This window comes from Chanodichthys erythropterus, chromosome 3, assembly GCF_024489055.1.
Source record: "Chanodichthys erythropterus isolate Z2021 chromosome 3, ASM2448905v1, whole genome shotgun sequence".
In the NCBI taxonomy this organism is placed as follows: domain Eukaryota; kingdom Metazoa; phylum Chordata; class Actinopteri; order Cypriniformes; family Xenocyprididae; genus Chanodichthys; species Chanodichthys erythropterus.
The window spans coordinates 14871862-14879769 of NC_090223.1; the positions used below are offsets into that span (position 1 = coordinate 14871862).

The 7908-nt window shown below is 41.7% G+C and overlaps 1 pseudogene; it reads right to left on the minus strand.

The window, feature by feature from the left end:
* Positions 1 to 694: 694 nt before the first annotated feature.
* Positions 695 to 2426, minus strand: LOC137003642 (uncharacterized; annotated as a pseudogene).
* Positions 2427 to 7908: the final 5482 nt, after the last annotated feature.

The following is a 7908-nucleotide window of genomic DNA, read 5'->3' on the forward strand; positions in this document are numbered from 1 at the left end:
AAGAGACAGCCTCTTCTAGCACAGCATCCTCCATGGTGGTAGCAAGCCCCCCAACTCCATCACCCAAAAAGAGGAAAAGAAAAAGTAATCCAATTTTGGATTTTTTAGCTGAAGAGTCCATCAAGGAACAGAAACGCCATGAAGAGAGCGAGGCCAAAACTGAGAGGTTTTTGAATCTGTTTGAAAGAATGATCGACAAATTATAGTGATCTTTTATACGCGTTTACATTTCGCACAGTTCTTTAAAAGTTCACAGTTTAGAAATTTGCACTGTTGTTGTTTCTGTTGTTTCTAAAATTTTAATTTAGTATATTCTGTTATTATTATTTACAGATTATTTTTATTTATTAAAGTGCAATATTTTTGTTACTTATGATTGCACATTCTACCTCAATTTTTTTTTATGAGTCAATAAAAAGCTATATTGTTGTTTATCAAATGAAGGTGTTTGTGTTTCAATATCAGTAACATACCTGGAAAAAGAAAAATACCATGCAATATGTATGAAAACACTTTATTGCAAACAATACACAGATATAAAATGTCAGAATAACATCTACAATACTACAACTATTATGAAAACTGTTTTAAAATAGGCAACTTATATAATTTTATTTAAAAAAAAAACAAAAAAAAAAAAACTATGAAACAACTGTATGAAAAGTACAACTCTATTTCTGGATGTTCACGGGGCTTACACAATGCCTGAAACTAGAGCAGCCAGTCTGTCCCTTGTAGCATTTCCAGATGTTTCATTGGGTGCCAGGCATTCACGGGGAAGGTGGGAGTCAAAATTGTCCCTTGAAATGTCACCATCAGGTTCAAGCATGTCTCCATTATCCAAACATACGTTGTGCAAAAATGCACAGGACGCAATAACCTGGGGAGCAAATGTAGGTTTGACTTCCAGGGCTCTGAAAAGTGTGGACCTCCATCTTGTCTTCATCATGCCGAAAGCCCTTTCAATTATGCTGCGGGCCCTTGAGTGGTAGTAGTTGAAGCGGCCCTGAACTTGTCCATTTACTGGCTCTTTGTAGGGTGTGATCAAGCATATTGGGGTTTCTAAACAGGGATAGCCGCCATCAGCCAGAATAATGTACTCTGAAGGTGGATAACGTTGTGCCCTATAAAAAGAACTGTTTTTCAATATCCGTGTGTCGTGAACTGACCCTGGATAGCCCACAAAAATGTCCAGGAAACGTCCACTGGAGTCACACATTGCTTGCATGTTAATGGAATAAAAGCCCTTGTAGTTCAAATAGTCAATTTGGTGCCGCTTCGGGGGTTTGATCACTTATGTGGGTGCCATCTATTGCTCCAACGACGTTTTTAAAGGCATGGGTTCTTGACAGTTGGGCGAATCCTTGCCCCACTGCCTGTAGTTCCTCTGCTTGTGGGAAGGAGATGGCTTTCTTCAGGTTTACCCATATATTCTGTGCCACTGTGTGGATAACGCGGTGGACTGTAGCTTTTGGCACATTAAAAACACTGGAGACTACCCGATACGACAGTCCATGTGCAAGCCAGTAAACGTAGATAAGAGTTTCCAACTGATGACCCCAGCCATGGTCCGTTTCTCTTTGTAAGAGCCTTTGCAAAGCATTCATTGCTGTTCTGCTCAGGCGGAAATCCTGCTTCAGCTCTAACTCCTCATCAAGCCACAACTGCAAGATGGGCACGTTACGATTTACCCTGCAGTATGTTACTGGACTGCCAGCCTAGGGAAAAAAAGTTCACATCATTATTGTGAATAGTAAAAACTTTTACTACATCTAGTGACATGTCCTCTCCCTCAAAACAAAGCTCACAGCCCTTTAGAAATCTCACCACGGTTTTATTATAGCCTATTTAAAACATTTCTTTTTGTTTTACGTGTTGATTAACATTACCACACAAATACCATAGTTTAACTATAGTTTAGTAGGGAAAAAACATTTGTTTTAATGTTTAACATGGCATAACTACACTAAAATTGTTGTTTTTTTAAATTCATTTCTTTTGCATTCGTTGTAAAAGCATGGAAAATATTTGTATGAGGGAAGCTATGGTGCAAACAACAGACATCCATGTATGATCACATCACACCAAAGGGTCATTCAGTCGGATAAATTTGACACTGTAAACGCATATATGAATACAAACATAGGTCGGTAACTCCAACGGGTTCATACAACACCACAGATTACAAGACCACAAGTTTTATATATTCCAGCTTTTACCGTTACCGAGTTGTGCAGTTAGCTAACGTTGTGTTAAATAAAACAAAACGTTTGTGCAGCCATTGTACATACCATAAACTGATCCTCCAGCAAACACAGGCGTCGAAGACATCGTCGTCTCCTTTGTCTTATGCGAAGAACTGAAGACAAATGCAAAAATATAGCTGTCGCCCAAGCAACAGAGATCACTACAGCTATCGATGGCATCTTAGAAGTGTGTGATAAACATCGGCGCATCTATGACGTAGGAGCTAGCGACGACTTATGATGACGTGTGGCGGTCTAGTAGTGGTGTCCCATTTCTTAGGGGAATATTTTCAGCCCTACCCCTTGACACTCTGTTTCAAGGGGCAAGGGGAAGGGGTAGGCGTAGGGGTAAGGGGAAGGGGAAGGGGTATAAAATAGAATTGGGATTGGGCCTTATTCTTGTGATGTCCAGCATCATTACTCCAGTCTTCAGTGTCGCATGATCCTTCAGAAATCATTCTAATATGATGATTTGCAGCTCAAGAAACATTTATTGTTTACAATTGTTCAGAAATGTTTCATAAGTAGCAAATCATCATATTTGATGATAATATTTGATGATAATATTCATAAGATTCATATTTGATGATAATATATATATAATATATTTGATGATGATATATCATATATATGATAAATCATCATATATCTGTCTGTTCTACCATCCATGCTGCTTATAGTGGAGACACTGTGCAGAGGAGGGTGAAATCACAAGGTACATGGAGGACAAAGACATTTCCGTGTCCTGCACCTGTGACTGCATACAACCAACACATGGGGGGTGTCGACCTGTCTGATCAGCTGATACAATACTACACAACACAACACAAAACAATGAAGTGGTACAGAAAGATCTTTCTACACTTCCTGGACATTGCTGCCACAAACGCTTTCATTATACACAAAGACCTATACGATACCATGACCCATAAAGAGTTCATAGAACAGCTTATTGCAGAGCTCTGTGGTGTGTCGTCACAGAAAGCAGCTCCAAAACAGACCAAAAGTGACCATGTACCGGTTCCAGGAGCAGAGCTGACATCAGATGCAAGGAATAATGGCACCGCTGGTTGTCGGAACTGCATGCTTTGCAAAGTACAGCTTGGTAAAAGGCAAGACACACCTTGGAAATGCCAGGCATGTGACATTTACTTGTGTCTTCAGTTGAAAAGGAACTGTTTTCAAAAATGGCACACAGATGTGTGACTGTTCAGATTCTCTGTTCACCACCTCTCACTGACCATTGGGCTGCAAAGATTATCTATATGTGATCAAGCAGGTTATGTATAGGGTGTAAAAGTGGGCTTTTTTTTATAAACCTTACCTTTATTTGCCTGTATACACAAAATGTGCCTTTGACCCTAGTTTATATGTGGATTATATTGTTAACTTTATTTTAAATAAAAAAGAAAAAAAAAACAATGGTATGTCTTGTCTTTGCATTTTCTTAGTTGACTCAGTCACATTCCTGACTGAATGGCTCATTATGCGGCTCATTAGGGGCAGGGTCTTAATCTCCCCAGGTGTAAATCACTTCATTATTCATGAAGAGTCACACCTCTTCGCATATGGCCTACCTAAACAAAACGTGTCTTAGAAATTTAAAATCAATACAGTGTTTTATGTGTCAGAGTAGGGAGGATCATTTCCACATCATTTTGAAGCAAAAACTCTACACTAAAATATACAATTCTCAAAAGTCTTGTGAAAAAACATTTAGTATACATTTTGAGGTACTGTTTCAGTTACTTTTTTTTGTTTTGTTTTTTTCAATAACCACGCATAAACATTATTCCTTTAAAAACACAAACATGTACATACATGTTCCTCACATATTATGGTAGCCTAGTTTGTGCTGAATACAGTGTAATGACACTTTTGTCATTAATATGTTTATAACCAACTGATAAAAGCACAAATGTCAGGGCATGTCAAAACTTCTCCAGGGCCCAAAATCAGCCTCAGACTCCAGAGGGTTAATGATGTATTCAGAGACATGCTGAATCGCTGGGTCATAGTGTACATCGACGACATCCTAATTTTCTCCAATTCAATTGACAAACACATCCAGCATGTCCGAGCTGTTTTACAAAGACTCATTCAGCACCAATTATATGCAAAAGCCAAAAAGTGTGAATTCCATCGGACCTCCACTTCTTTCTTGGGGTATGTTATCAGCCGGGACGGTGTGGCTATGGATGACAGTAAAGTGAAAGCCATGCTCGAATGGCCAAAACCACGAACTTTAAAGGAACTGCAGCAATTCCTGGGCTTTGCCAACTTTTACATTTGAAACTTCAGCAGTGTAGCCACGCCCTTGACATCCATGACTAAACGCCCATCCTCCCATCTCCTCTGGTCCTCAGAAGCTGACCAAGCATTCAAGGAGCTCAAAGAGCGATTCACGACTGCACCCATTCTCCGTCACCCAAACCCGGAGGGTCCCTTCATTGTGGAGGTGGACGCGTCCAACACAGGCATCGGAGCCATTCTGTCCCAACGTCAAGGTAACCCCGAAAAGATGTACCCTTGCGCCTTCTACTCCCGAAAATTGTCAGCAGCAGAACAAAATTATGATGTGGGTGACTGTGAACTGTTAGCCATGAAAGCGGCGTTAGAGGAGTGGCGCCATTGGTTGGAGGGACCACTACTACTACCCATTCCGCAACGCCCCTGGTCACACATTGCAATCACCGACCTCCCTGCATCACAAGGCAACACTACCATCCTCACAGTTGTCGATCGCTTTTCCAAAGCATGTCGCCTCATACCACTCCCCAAACTACCCACTGCCTTTGAGACCGCTGAAGTGCTGTGTAACTTTGTGTTCAGACTTTATGGATTACCTGACGACATAGTATCAGACAGAGGACCACAGTTCACCTCCCGGGTTTGGGCCGCCTTCAAGAACCTACGTGTCAATATCAGTCTCACTTCAGGCTACCATCCAGAGTCTAACGGTCAGACGGAACGTCTAAACCAGAAACTCACACGATTCCTACACACCTATTGTCAGCACAAACAGACCAAGTGGAGCCGTTATCTGATGTGGGCTGAGTATGCACAGAATTCACTGTGTCCTGGGTTATCAACCCCCATTGTTCCCACAGTCGTGCAAACCCTCCGAATTACCTGCTGTCAACGAATGGATGCAAAGGAGTGAAGAGATGTGGGACTTGGCCCATCATCATCTACAGCGCGCAGTCAGGAGACAAGAGGTACAGGCCAACAGACATTGACGACCGCAACCCCGGTACACTGTAGGACAGTGGGTCTGGCTGTCCACCAGGGATCTCCGATTAAGACTTCCATGCAAGAAACTCAGTCCCAGTTTTGTAGGGCCTTTCCAAATCACTAAACAAATTACTCCTGTATCTTTCCGTTTAAATTTGCCTGCCAACTATCGTGTTTCTCCCACTTTTCATGTCTCGTTGCTGAAACCCTCCGGGGGTCCGGGAGGGGAACCGGAGGGAGCCGAGGGCTGTCATCCCCCACCATTACTGATCGAGGGCGAGGAGGCCTATCAAGTTCGAGAATTGCTCAATTCCAGGCGCTGGGGTCGGAAGTTACAATATCTGGTTGACTGGGAGGGGTACGGACCGGAGGAGCAATCCTGGGTCGATGCGGATGATATCCTGGACCCCACTCTCATGGATGATATCCACGGCCCCTCAACCTCGTGGTAGACCCCGGCATCTGCCTCCTCGCATCAGGAGCCGCTCGTAGGGTGGGGGCTCTGTCATGAATGTGGCTCCCACGGTTCATCCTCTGGACCACTGGAGGGAGCCATCACCTGAATATTGATTCATTCAGACTCCATTTCCCATAGGCCCTCATTCCTGGGACTGATTGCCCTTACTGCGTCACACACACACACTATTTAAGACACACATACACTCACACCCATCGTGAAGTCTTGATTTGCTGTTGTGATCATTTCTGAGTGTTATTTTGTGGACTGCTATCTCGTTATTACCTGGTCTGTTTATCACTGCTGAACCTTTGCCACCTACCTTGATTCCTGCCTGTACCCTGGTCTGTGTTAGTTTGCCGCCTGTCTCGATCCTTGCCTGTGACCCGACTCTGATTCTCTACTGCCAGCCTCGACCCTTGCCTGTCTCTGACTACGATACTGCCTTGCCCTTGTTTGCATACTGCTGTGTTTTAATAAAGCTGCAAATGGATCCACTCTCCACTGACCCTTCATTACAATAGTGCAATGTGTACTCAGCAGCATGAAAAATACAACTTTTATTCAAATTACAAATGGGTTATGTACAGAAAGCAAGCAAAGAGCACTCCCATTATAATCAATGAAGCTGCCTACACTGCACAATGAATCTTATACTTACATTGTGTTTATACTTTATAATGAAAGGATTCATGAGTGTGTAGAATATAAACTCTGGCATTTTAGCAGCATTGAGCAGATTCTGACTAACTTACTGTCATTGGCCATTGCATTTCTACAATGCTCAACACTTCAAAAAACACATTGCAAATAGAAACACTGGATACTTTTCCTGTGCCCACACAAATACTAAATGCACAGGCACATTTAAAAACAGCTGCCTATCTTGCCAATCTACTCGTTGTACCAAGTTGACCCGGTGCATGTTTAAAATTTCAGTACAGACTTGATACTGAAGTACCAATACTTCTGACGACACTAGTCACAACAGACAACAGGTCCTCTGTAATACTAGGAAACCAGTTGAACCAGGTCTAGCTAACAGGTCTAGTGGCTCCTAGAGTTGTCTCTAATTCTGCATCTTGTGTCATCAACCCACAACTAAACTTCGATTCATTTTGGTTTTGTGAACCAGCTCAGCTAATTCCTTGTTCAGAATCAGACCTTCTCTTTGTGAGGATGATGTCAGGTTTCCCCTGTGGAGTCTTTTTGATGTTTAAGGATTTAAGAAGGAAACAAAGGCTTCAGAAGGTGGCAATGCCAAAATAACAAATGTTTAGTCTAACTTGGGAGTTAAATTCTTACTAAGTCTCTCAAAGAAAAGAAAAACCAAAAACAGAAAATATACTCACTCCCTTTCTAGCCACAAACCAGGAGAAAACAGGAGATTACAAAATAAAATGGCACCCACCTCCCTACAGTTCCCAACTAATGATGAAACAAAACAGACAATCAGATGAATAACAACTTAAAAAGGTAAAACAAAGAAATAAGGTACTTCATCACGTCTTTGGACGTAACAGTTGTATTTGAGGGTAATGATAAATTACCTATATGGTCATATGGGTTGGATTGAAGACTTGTTGATCGTAATTGTGTCATAGAATTTTTTAAGGGATTTGCAAATATTGTATTGCTGGCTATGAGAATCGATTTCAGATCCTATTGTGATGAACCGTCCAATTTACAGCTGATCAGCAGCTCTAGTTCAGTTATTGTATTTGCAATGAAAATGATAGCCTACTGTGGTTTATGATTTGCATACACAAATTAGAAAGGTCTACCAGCTCAACTGCATAAAATTATAGAATGTAAAACAATGGCGTAAAGTATAATGTACAACCTTACAGCATGTAACTGGCCAGCACATGTTGTGTTTTGAATGCTGGTCTACTACAAAAGCATGTTCCATTTAAGAGTTTTTGGCAGGCCATGCTTGGACAGTGTTGAGTTTTAAGTGAATATACCCTT